At 38.4% G+C, this 13,735-nt stretch overlaps 1 protein-coding gene across 1 annotated transcript in view; it reads left to right on the top strand.

The window, feature by feature from the left end:
- Positions 1-13,735, top strand: part of LOC115428458 (RNA-binding motif, single-stranded-interacting protein 3-like) — a 527,598-nt gene that overhangs the window by 360,118 nt on the left and 153,745 nt on the right. The gene's annotated exons all lie outside the window — the stretch shown is intronic.

The raw sequence follows: 13,735 nt of genomic DNA, 5'->3' as shown, positions 1-13,735 counted from the left end.
GGCGTCAACCCTCTTGTTTCACTCCTTACTTTCTGTCTGGGAAAACTATCACCTTTGCAATGAGAGACCTCCTTTCTAATTCAATTATGGTAATTTCTCATCTCAGATTTGCTGGACAGTTTGATAGATTGTGTACACTGTCGTTTCTGACACCTGAAGCTAGCTATGGCTGAATAGCTGGCGGGTCTATAGGTCTCTTCCTCTCTCTCTCTCTCTCCATCTCTCTCTCTACCTCTCCGTCTCTATCCCTTCCTGCTGCTGCAAGCTGGAACTTCTCAGGCAGGAGAAAACCTTCTTAATATTCACACTCATGCCTCTGTGCTGTTCTTTGCAATCTACTTAAGAGCTTGCACTCTCCCCTCTTTCCTCTTCTACTCGCGCTCTGTCTTGCCATGTCCTCTCTCCTCGCCGCTTCTCTTCTCCGCTGTTAACCTAGACAGTCGAACAAACCGGCCAAGGAGAGAACGGGCAACGGAAAACACGCGCCGAAACAAAAGAGGAGACAGCGTTAGAGACCAAACTGTCTGTTGTTGCTGTTGTTTGAAGGACAGAAATTGCCGTTTTATTCAGTCGCTAAAGTTAAAGCATAAAGAGGAAATCTGGAAAATGGAAGATGTCTCCGAGGGAATACGGGTGACGAGAGGTGGCGGGAAAAGAAAAGGAAAGAAGAAAGGGAGTAAAGGATATATAAAAGAAAAAGTCACACAGAAAGGCCAGGATGAAGAGGGGAAAAAGTGCTGCTTAAGCACTTTTGGGGCCACGGCGCTCCGGTGTTCAAAGCCTCCTGTGTGTCCCAGTAGGACGTGCAGGCCAGACAGGGGTGATACCAAAGAGATCTCCTTCACCCCCGTGGCAATTTTATTAGCAATACCCACACCTACATCCAGCAGCACAGAAACAGGCCCATAAATCGCTCGGCACTATCCAGTAATATCTCAGAGAGAGGCTGGATTTAGAATCTCCATATATGCTCAGCCACTGCATAGCCAGCGGCCATTAAAGGCAAGGTGAGTGGTTATATTGAAGTTGAGCCGTAATAGGAAACCTTTAAAGCTGTAATATCAGGCTGACCTTCCCCTTTAAGGGTCTATCTCCCAGCCGCCCAGGCTTTATTATTGTTAATGGATTGTACAGACTTGTGCCAAGCATGGAGATTTACTATCCCCTGATCGAGGAAATCCTTCTGTGGAATTAAGAATGGTTACGTTTACAAGGTCTGTCCCGGTCTGGTGCTACTGTGGTCCCTCCAAAATGGTTTATGAAAGCTCCTCTTTCCCTGGTGGCCTGTCTGAATATACTCACAAAACCGGCTGCGTTTTAAAACCAATCCCTTGTCCCTTGTATCGTTATTAATGTGAGTAAATATACACTATAATTAATTCTTGTAAACAGCAATTATTGCTTATTAAAAGTTCAGTCTAGTTATTTCTAACACAGATGATAAGCTTTTTGTCACATTAGTAATTACAGAGATCTGGCAACTGGTGACATTTCTGCAAGTCTGATGGGGCAAGAAACACAAGCGAGATAATCAGACAAGTTGTAAATAAGACAAAAAAAAATCTGTCTAGATTATCTGCTATTATCTAACCCGTGTGTGCAGCACTTTGAAACCATATGTTTTGAAAAGTGATATATAAAGGGAATTTTAATTACTTATTTGCTAAAACAAAAAAGGCATATTAGGGATGACAATAAAATCCTCATTGTGCTGGACACATTTTTTATATTAAGCCACAGGTTTATGCAGAATTTACATGGATCTTCCAAGTTTTCTGAAGAATATGTTAATAAAAAATAATCATATTGCAGTTGTTTTAACAGAATCATGTCTCTATTTTAGCAAGAACTGCAATGAAATAACCACAAACATCAAGAGGCTGTTCTTTTTGTAACATCACAATGCTTCATTTAATCAATATTTTGTGATACATTCCACATTAAAGGGGTCATATTTTGCTAAACCCACTTTTATTAGTCTTTGGTTCATTTATTTGTGTATTTGGACCCTAATAGTTAAAAAAAAATTGAATTTGAACCCTCCAGGTGTTGCAAAGCTGTCTTTATACTAATTTTGGCAAAAATTGAGTGGATTTCTACAACCTGTTTTAATTCCTGCTCAATATGTTACATCTATAACTAGTTACGTCACAACATTTGCACATATAAGTTTCGGACTTCGACGAACATTTCTCAGAGTACGACATAATTGTTTGTCAGCAGCAGCGGTTGTAGTAAAAACTGAAAATATGTCCAAACTTCGAGCTGAATACCTAAAATGTTCAGTTGTTGGTTGAACAGGACAGGGCAGCACAGCCAACAACCTGGAGGGGGCGGGGCCTGAGGTGTCTCATTTGCATTTAAAGGGCCAGCGCTCAAAATGACCTTTCTGGTGTCATTACTCAGAAATAGGGTTGAAGATGGACCTGTGGAGTTGAATTAATGAAGAATTTAGACCTAAGCATAGCATTTACAGTTTATGTAGACCACAGGGAAATGTTTTAAATGCATAATTCTACTTTTAAGAAAAAAAAAAAAAGCCAAATATCACTCCTTTAATGGAGAAAAAAAATTGTCTCCTGACATTTGGAGGTTACATACAGTCACAGAAAAAATTCTTAGACCATCAAAAGTCATCAGAAACAATGGTGATGCAATCAAGTCCTAACTCCTGTGTGTATCATGTGACTAAAACAGACAGAAAAGAAAACATGGAATGCCTAAAAGCACTGTTTTTGTCAGTCCAATGCAATAGCTATTGATGTAAGAACTGAAGTGATTTTGGTTATTATCAAGAAAACATGGAAAATGTCTAGATATCAGCTCTGAAATTAAACTCTTATGAGCTATTTTTGTTGTTATCATTATATTTGTCCAAACAAATGTACCTTTAGTTGTACCAGGCAGTAAAATGAACAAGAAATTGAAGAAAACAAGGAGTGGTCTAATAATTTTTTCCCCGACTGTATTTAGCTAATATTTCGCTTCAGCCCTAGTTCTCCCATATTAGAAGATGACTCCTCTAAGTACAATCTTAGTCCTTCTGTTAGAATCAGTGGCTCCACCTTTGAGGATAAGACAGTAATACACACCAGATTGTAAAATGCAGTCCTACTGATGTGTTATTCATGACCGCTGATGGACAAAAAGGCCCACTGTCACGTCTAGGATACCTTTCCCACAGTTTTTATTGTAGGATGGGGGTCGAGGAAGTGTGTTTTCTCCCTCTTTGACACAGTCCATGCTGCTGTCTGCTAAATTGAGATCTCTGGACATTCCTATGTTATCAAACTCAGATGTTCCTCCGCGGAGGTCCCCAGGGCTGTTTCTGTTTCTCACACACTCCAAGACCCTTTATAAACAGGCAGTTTTGTGAATATGTGTATTCCTGCGCACGCTTTATGTTCTCCGTTTGTTTATACTTGATTCATGTGTACACATTTAAATCTGTGTGTTCTAAAGAGGTATTCATGCATATATTTGTGCGCTGTCAGTGTCTGTGTTAGTGTGTGTGTCATGTTGGTGGTATTTCCCCAGAGCCCCTTTCTATGCAGGGCAGCTTCTTCATCCATCCTGCTTTGACAGCTCAGCGGCACCCCCCAGGGGGCCTCTGCCACACACAGCACAGCACAATGTACGGGCACATGCACATGCACACACACACGTGCACGCTCATGGATGTGCTTGTGTGACAGCCATGTCTACTACACTGTTTGAGCCTTGACACATACACACACACAAACCACATGAGCACAAATATAGTCATGCACCACTAACTTTGACCTGAATGGAATGTCAACATCCATATAATGCTAATGAGCTTCTTTTTTTTCCACCATTTAGCGTTCAAAACAGACACACACACACACACTAACGCACATGCACATTATTCTCACAGCTTGCATGTATACACACACACGTTACCGGGCTTGTTCACCATTTCTGCCAGTACTTCTGCCATAGCCACTCAATCACACTGTATCAAAAGTGTGTGTTTGTGGGTGTGTGTGATGGGGTTGGACTTGTTATAGCTGCCCTCCTCTACTCAGGTGTGTCCAGCGGCAATACAGAAGGATATTGAGTTGTAACCTTGCTGTCCCATACCAGGAAGTAAATATCTCAATGTCAGGTGCAGGTCATCTGTTAAATTCAACTGACCATGGGAAAATAAAGGGATGATGGAAGCCACAGTATTGGCAGGAAGTACAAACTGAATTGCAGATAAGACACAAGTGGGCGGTGGCAGAGAGGAGGAACATGGAGCGCATTGTGAAGATGCAGACAGATGGCAGCTAATGGAACCATAGACAGCTTCCATACATTTCCTGTTTAAATTTTACTGTAATAACATCTTACTTCCTTGTGATTACATGTGATGTTGGGTTGATATACAGGGTGGAGAGATGATAGCAGATGGCTGCTAATGATACTTAAAGAGCTTCCATATTCTCACTGTTTCGTTGTAATGAAATTATGTGCAGATTCTAAGTAAGTGCATGTATTATTTAGATGCAGTAGATGTTCTTTTGGTGCAGGTCCTGATCATTTTTTGTAGGGGTCAGATATTTATAATGTCAGCATTTCAGGCTGTGTGTGCTGCGCTGCATCAAAAGGTGACATGATCTGGGTAGCAGAACATATAATATAAATGATTTATGTGTGCATATATTTAGATGTACGTGTTTAACGCAGTATCTGTGATACATGGTTGGTGGTGTTAATGTCAACCACTAATGACTGAACACATGGTGATATTTATTTGAAGCTGTTAAACCTAAAACTTGAAATGCAGGTCTCATTTAGAACCATAAAGCTTACATTGTGAAATTTTAGTTTACTCGACTTAGGATATTGTTGCTGTCGGGCAGAAACCTGTTATGTCCAAAACAATTATTTTTCAGGAAACTGGAAAAATTATGTATATTCTAAATAAATGAATGAAGTTAACCCTGTAAAGCTTGAACCATTAAATTGTTGACAGAAAATTCCAGTTCTTTGAAATTGGAACCTTTATCAGTCCTTCTGAGCAACCAAAAAAAATGTTTTTCAAATATCAATTTCCATGTATGAGTTTCAGTTTTGTGTCATATTTGGTACATCAGGTCTCAGTGCTCAAATATTATTATTTTTGAGCAAACAAAAACATAATAGAAACCATACATGTCTAACAAATCGGTAATTCCTTTTCGAAATTGTCAAAGTTCTGCCTCCTTCCTCGTTAATGACAGTCTTGTAGTGTCACAGGAAAGGCCTCTGGTGAATGAATTCCTCCCCCTTGGTGGATTATCCATGTATTGCATGTATCTAATTGTATACATCAAGTTTTTCAAGAAAAAAATATCACACTGATCATGTAGAGGGCTTCAAAACTCATGTATCAAATATGATACGTTTGGTATTATAGGGTTAAGAGTTGTAGTCACCAGCAGTTTTCAACACTTTTCATTGGTTAAACATTTATAAAACTGACCACAAATGGACTTACAAGGTTTCTGCCCAACAGTGATGATATGCCTACCATTACCATGATATAAAATGACACCATGATCAAATATTTTGGCTAAATCGCCCACATTTAACTGTTTTAAAGCCAGTAGAAACCCTTGTTTTGTGAACTTTCTTATGTTAAGGTTTGAAGTGGTTCAGACTTTTATTACACAAGTTATTGCTTAAACCAATCTTTACAAATCTATGCTGAATTGTCCTGGGGTGCAACAAAACCCCTCTGCTCTGATGCTTTATAAACATGTATTTTCTTAGATTTTTGTGGAAAAATAATAGGACATTTGACATTGACGTCATATGATCTTTTTTTTTTTTTTTTTTTTTTTTTTTTAACTATGTCAAGTCAAATGATCAAACGTTTTAAACCTTACAGATAGTTCTTGCAACCCAGGAAGTTGGTCCATGTATTTAAGTGAGTTCTATAGAAAGACCTACTACAACACTTGCATATAGATGCAACTAATCAGCTACCCAGGTCAGGTCTGTTTGGTGAGGTCTGGTTGATATGAGAGGTGCGTAGCAGTCGTTCAACCAGCCAGTCACTGAGGCCTGCTCCAGCCGCTCTGCTCTGCCCACGTCTGATTGTGATTCAGAGAGTTGGACATGATCGATAGCCCTGATGGAGCACTACAGCTGTTTAGTTATTCTGTGCAATGCAGCAGCCGTTCGCCCTGTCGCTGTTGTCAGCTGTGAGCATGCATACACCCACTCACACACTCAAAGTCATATACCGTGTATGCACCTGGATGTACAATGTACAGGAACATGCTATACATGGGTATGTCTATATTTATGCCTACACGTCCTCCTCCATTTTCATGCACAATGCAGGGTCTATCTGAATGTACATATCACAGACTAAACCCAGAAAGATGGACTCACACTCACACAATGAACTCTTCCTGAGAAATTACAAACTTACTATTAAGAATAGACTCCTATCCATGTTTTTCACTTGTATGGATTTACTTGATACACAAAATAAATGGAATTTATGAAATGTGACTACAGCAATAAACCATACTGAAGTGAGCCCAACAGGGACACATTATGATTTACACTGCAACCCTGAGCACTAGGAAAGTCAAAGGAAGCGCAGATAAAAAGTGATTTAATCCGCTGGCTCCACTGAGCCTCTCTGATTAAAGCCCTTGGTCCCACAATGCATTAAACAGCTTAGAGATGACACCCTATGGTAAATGTAATTCAAACCGGAGATACATTAGCCATTGTTTGTTTTTGGCAGGTGAGTAATCTCATGTACGTCCCATATTGTGTATTGGATGTGGCAGGAAAGGCAACCGATATCATTCGATTCACAGCATGCACTGTGCTGCTCTGCCAAATTGTTGCTCATTTTTACAATTTAGTTTAATTTCATTGTGAGAAATGGAACAACAGAGTGACTAGATACAGGTAGTGTTGATCATTGCCAAATGACATCACCACACTTGAATGAATAACATCCTCCCGTATGTCTAACGCCGCAGACAGAGATTCAGACAAGACTGGATTTGCAGCGCTGTGTAACACTGCAGCCTCTTCCTTTTCACTTCCGTTGTTGTTTCTTGCTCTGTTGTCTCGCTGCCAATATGGCAGCAGAGCTAAGAGTCGGCTCCAATATTGTCCAATAGATGCTGGATAAATAATTAAAACCACATCAGGAAGCAGCCACAGTGGCCCTGGGAGATGGAACCAAACGGAAACATGCAATATGTACAAGATTTCCTGCTGCTTTTTTTTTTTTTTTTCACCATTCATTTCTCTTTAACTTGATATGTTTTCATGATTTCTTTTCAAACCACAATATCAGTCATCTTTCATATTCTGTCTTTAAGGTTTGTGTTTTATGTTGAATTCTGAGGTAAGCCTCCAGAGAAAGTTATGATCTTCTTAAAAGACTCGTGGGAAGCATCAGTGATTTCCGCACGTAAAGCCCCCACAGGAATATGAGTGAATTAGGAGAATACAATTTCCAGTTTTTAATTTACCCTGATCCGTCATAGATCCAAATGACACCCAGGCATTTATAGAACCATCTGAGGCGGAAGCTAAACAGATTTTACAAAGGCCACCCATTGGCAAATCACAGCATAAATGATACAAACTCACTAAAACTTCCTGTATTACAATCACATGTTAAATTAAACAGTGGCAGGTATTTTCAGAAACCTGGTAAGTGTTAACACATCCAGCTGAGTATAACAGAATGTACAAAAGACTAGCTAATGGACTATATAAAGACTTAAGCCTTAGCTATCAGTAACAAATACCAGATTTTAACTAATAATGAGGAAATTTAATTCGAATATTAGCTAAATGTACATAAATAAGGAAAACTCCATGAAACGTTTCCATGGCTAAATCCTTTAAAGGTCTTGTTAGTGTAAATACTTAACCACGGCTACACAACAAAATAAAACTTCTTTTTATTCAGACCACCAGTACACTTATTACAGGGTCCAAATAAAAGGAACACAACCATAAAAAAGAGCATAAAAAGAGACCACAAACACCACAGTGACTCATGGAAGAAAAAAAAATGTCTTAGTATTTCTAGAGAAAAGTTAAATTTTTGGAAAAGCTGAGGGGTTTTGGAGTCAGCACCTACTTTAAAGATCCTCTTGCATTGAATTTAACATGACTCAGCCATGGTTGTTGGCCCTTCATGTCGACCAAAGGGGAGTCTTGAAGCTCCGTTCTGGCCTGACAACACATCCCATAATTAATTGCAGAGCTGGTGACACTGTGAGTGAGGGAGAGTGGGCAAGGGTGTCACTTTGAGTTGAGGTCAGAGAAGATAATTACAGCAGGGAAAAAAGTTCAACAGTAAAAGAATAATCAGCATAAATTGCACAGAGGCCGACCATAGAACTCACACTCTTACATATACAGGACTGGGCAAAATATAATGATCACACATATGCATTTCTCAATTTTAAGATCCAATTTGGATATATGTGAAATATGTACAGCAGTAAAAATAAAAAAAAATAAAAAAAAACAGTTTCTTTAAACCAGTGGTGGTATTTAGTATGACCTCCCTTTGCACTGAACATGTCTTTAACCCTTTTGTTCAGACAATATGACATTTTTAGCATTCATTACCTCCGCCAAGGAGGTTATCTTTTTGCCAGGGTTTGTTGGTCGGTCGGTCAGTTGGTTGGTCAGTTGGTTAGTTAGCAACATAACTGAAAAAAGTTATGGATGGAGTTTGATGAAATTTTCCAGAAATGTCCGAAATGGGACGAGTAACAAATGATTAGATTTAGGGAATGATCCGGATCACTGTCTGGATCCAGGAATTTTTAAAAGAATTCTTTATCATTGGGAGATAGGGATATTTTCAACATATGGTTGTGTAACTCCACAATGATTGGTCAGAGTGCTTGGTAAAAAAAAAAAAAAAAAATACAAAATGAGTTCCCAACAGGTTCTACAAGATATTGAAGATCTGGATCTTCACAAAATTCTGGATACCATGATCCAGAACAGGAAAAAATAGTGGAGTTTTGGAATTTTCTTCCTAACAAGGGAACAAATTATGGTATTGACATGCAACAAACACCAAAACTATAGCCATGACAGTGTGAAATCTGAAGTGTGCCAACGGATTTGTTTTCAACAACTGTGGAAGTAGATCCAGGAGAAAACCGCCATTTCTGAAAAAGTTATTTTTCGTTAATACATTCTGAACTAATTATGATATCTAAGTGAATCCAGTTGCTACAGGTATGTTTTCTTGGTTAAGGAATCTAATAATGCAGAGTAAATGAATGCAAAACTATTATTCAACTAATATATTTGGTTTTTTTATATCTTGGCAAAACACATGAAATAGAGGAAAACACAATAAAAAAGACGATAATATCAGTGCTAAGGGTCTAAGTCCAAAGTCCAGGTATTATTTTTTAAGTCCAGGTATTATTTTTACCAGATCACAGCATGGGAGACTGAGCTGCCTTGGTGGAGGTCTGCGTTCTCTGAGTGCTTTTCCAGTTTTCTGATGTTTTATTCCAGGTTTCATTCAACACATCAGATGTTTCTGTTTGTGCTGCTTCTTGTCATGGGGTCAGAAGTCACACTAAATAGTGATTTTAACATTTACAACCCATTTAGTTCAGTTTTTTTTGTTTGTCTTTTAAGGCTGTGCACATATTTCTTGTATTTTCTTGTATCTGAAGAAAATAGGATGAATGATCCTGCAAAAACAACAACGATAAAGCTTTACACAGTACTCCAATGTACTCCTAGCATAAAATAAGCCCTCTGAAGGACATCTCTTTTGCCTGTTTCTGTGCAAAGCTAAAAGAACGCCACGTCACATTGGAGGTTCTTTGGAGGTTCAGTACATTTCAGAGCCAGCACTTTTTTTTTTTTTTTCTAAACATATACCATACTCAAAAAAGAACTTTAATCAGTACTTCCACTTTTACTAGATTTTTGTACACAAGTATCTGTACTTCTACTTAGGTACTGAAGGTGTACTTTTTACGTGTTGTGAGGAAATCTACACAAATTACAAATGTAGTACAAAGTTTAAACAATTAATCTAATATTCCTGATACCCCTGACATAGTCTGATTTTTTGCAAATGGTTCACATTACATTAAATATACCTGAAATGAAGAGCTGACTGCAGACATACACACGTTTAGTTATTGGGTCCCGTAATCTGCCAAACTCGTCCTCTCTTCTGATAGCTTGAAGCCATTTTGTCCTCCTTTGTGATTCTGTTTTATTATCTGGTAAAATGTAAAACTTTAATCGGTGATTTGTTTATTTGTGGTGCAAAGGGCACACAGCAACTCCTCAGTATTATGGCTAATGTCAGAGACCAGTTTGTTTAGCCTGACATTTCTGTTTAAAATATCCTTTTTTTGATTGATCTTATGTAATATTCTAATTTTGTGAGACACTGAATTTAGGGGTTTCATTATCTGTCAGCCATAATCATCAAAATGAATCTATATAATATATGGGTTTCAGTGACAATTTTTTTTTTTACTTTTTCATGATATTAAAATTTTTTGAGATCTACATGTATACAGGGTTTGTACTGGTGTTTGAAATCCTTGAAAATGCTTGAATTTCAATGTTGTGTATTCAAGGTCTGAAAAGTTCTTGAATTTCAGTTTAAGTGCTTGAAAATGCTGGCAATTCAAACTCTGTGATGTGATTTATTTATTTAGTTTTCATATTAACTTAGGTTAGATGGCAAACCAAAGCTACATACAGAGAGGTGATACATTTTGAAAAATAAAACTTTATGTCAAAAAAGAAAATCAGCAGGTGTTCTCAGGTCGACTCCAGGTACATTTTTGTCTTAATCTTTGGCTCAGTGTGAGTGTACCTGAGGAACGCCAAGTGCCTTCCCTTTTTTTGGATAAAACTTGGTGTTCTCCTTTAATTTCTAAACTTGCTGCTATTATGAAACAGAAGCATAATACAATGTACATCATTATAATAAAAAGTGGAAAAAATAATCATGAATATGTGTATTTGTGTAGATATGTGTTTTACCCCAACGATAAGGTGCTGTGCTGGAAACAAGTGAGAATGACCCTTAAGTTATTGAAAAGTGCTTGATTTTGACCTTGAAAAATGTGTGCGAACTCTGTGTATATTGTGCGTAAACGTTGTATTGCTGTAGCTTATGTTACTTTTTTTGGTTAATGTTTGTTTCTTCTGTCTTTTACACTAAAGCAGGGGTGTCAAACTCATTTTAGTTTAGCATTCAGCCCAATATGATCTCAAGTGGGCCGGACCAGTAAAATAACAATGGTGAAAAAAGTTAAATTAAATCATGATAATGTTTACATCTACAAAGATTCCTTAAAAATCTGAATAATAGGAACAACTTGAAATGTCTTAAGAAAAATAAGTGCAATTTAAAAAATATTATGCCTCTGTTTATCATTTACATGTGTACATTTATAACTTACAGATCACAGTGGATCTACAAATACACAGAACCTTTAATAACAGATTGTTGGTAAAATTGCATGTACTTTTCTTAAGACATTTTATGTTGTTCATATTTGTTCAGGTCATTCCAAATTTTTTGTAAAAGTGTAGTTTGTTAATGTAAACATTTTCATGTAATTTTACTTTTTTACACCAAAACAAAGAGAAAATTTGCAGTAGTCATTATTTATAGGTTATTATGATAATATTTTACTGCTCTGATCCACTTGAAATCTAACTGGTCCGTATGCATCTGTATGTGGAAGCTGAATTAAAATGATTTTGACACCATTGATTGTTCATTTCTTCAGTGTAATTTTTGCACTTCACAAAATCATCCCACGGGCTGGTTTGGACCCTTTGACAGGCCGGATTTGGCCCCCGGGCCACATGTTTGACACCTGTGCACTAAAGTAAGCCTTTCTCAATGTATTTTTATTTTAGTTAGCATTTCTTGATAGAATGTAAGCAAGGTAAAACACTCACCCTTACAAATTTTGTCGCAAAGAATTGCTAATTTAATATAAGAAAATGACAAAAATAGTAGTAGTAGTAGTTTATTTCGAGCACATAGAATCATCAGATAACAAAGAATCATACAACATGGTCAAAACAAATAAATAAATACAATTTTTTTGCGCTCGAAAAGGAGTGGGAAGAAGTATAACTTATTGACTCCCACCACCTTTTTACGAACTAATAATCAAACTAGATCCGCCTCCTTTGAACATGAACATAATCAATCTATTTCTTGATACAATTTGACAAACTAGGCTTGTAAAATTTGAGGAGATGCCCCTGGGTGTAAAGGACACCTATGAGAGAGAGGTTGCTGTTGCAGGAAAAGACTCCCTCCCTGTTGGTATTCTAACCAAACCATTGGATCCCAGATAGCAGAGACAGCCCACGGTATTAAAAATCCCTCACTGAATTAAGGCAAGTCCCAAATCACTTGGTAAGTCACAAAGAGCCCTTCTGAAACTGTCAGTCATACTTGAGTAATCCATGTTAATTTCTGCAATCCCTCCCACACTCCCCTGGCTAATAACTGGCCTGTCGGCGAGCCCATTTCTCTCCCCCATGGCATGTAGATTTAACGTGCAGCCAAGTAGGTTGGTGGCTTGGCTGTCAGCGTGTCTCAGACATGGCTGCTTCGCCAAATACGCCAAGGCACGCTTTTTTTTTTTTTTTCCCCCCATGATGATGATTTTTCCACGTGTCATGTCTTGGCGCTGATCTGTGAGTTGTTTATATTTAATGTTTTCCCTCACTTATTTTGACAGAAACAAAAGGTCAGCTCTATTAGGTATTGATAATTCATCTCTCATCTCGCGCAGATGCACTGTCGCCGTGTAAACCGGCTATATTTCTGTCTCTGTTTGTGATCCTCAATGACAATCAGACAGCTTTTCAATATACAATGCCACGGATAATAATTAGCAACCGAACCTCCCATTGAATCGCTCTTCTTAGGATATTATATCGTAATGAAATCTGTCCTCTTAGCATGAACCTTCCACCCCCTACCCCTGACTTCCCCCGCCTCCCATTAGAGCCGGGACACACAGGAAGTTATTATTGGCATCCCCAGTAAATCAGACAGCTTCCTGAAAAAGGATCAATTTCCCCCGATGCACTTTCTCATTATAACCTTATCTCGCCCACAGACAATAATCTGGATTTGTCACGCTTTGTTTGTTTTGCCACTGAACTGTATCAATCATGAGCGAAGCCAACGGTTAGCAGAAAGAGGAGGAGGAGGAGAGAGGAGAGAGGAGCTGCTGTGAGTGGATGTGTCACTGAAATATAAAGTATTCACCTGCTGCAGTCCCCTTCCACGGAAAATAATATAAACTCTTTGATTGGCTTCAAAGTTTGTTTAGGCAGAGGAGAGGAGCTCCGACTCCTGGAGGGGTTTAGGCAGGAACGATTGACTTTACTCTCCACTCACCCACATCTAATGTAGAGAGAGAGACAGAATGAAGGAGGGTTACCATGAGGGAAAGATACATAACGAGGGAGAGTAATAGACAGAAATATAGCAGGAATGTAATGGAAAGAAAAAGTTTAGGAGGGGAGAGAATGTGACAGGAATAAGAGCCAGAGATAAAGAGAGCGAGAACGGCCCAATCCCAATTCTCATATTCACCCCTCCCCCTCGGCCCTTGCACTCGGCACTACCCCTGGAAATGAAGTTGCAAGGGGGAGTGGTTGAAATATTCTCCTATGAAATGGGTCAACCCTTCAAGACCTGTTACGTCAT

The sequence above is a fragment of the Sphaeramia orbicularis genome, chromosome 11 (assembly GCF_902148855.1).
Source record: "Sphaeramia orbicularis chromosome 11, fSphaOr1.1, whole genome shotgun sequence".
Taxonomy (NCBI): domain Eukaryota; kingdom Metazoa; phylum Chordata; class Actinopteri; order Kurtiformes; family Apogonidae; genus Sphaeramia; species Sphaeramia orbicularis.
Note: the sequence above shows the minus strand (reverse complement) of the source record. Positions and strands in the feature narration are given on the sequence as shown.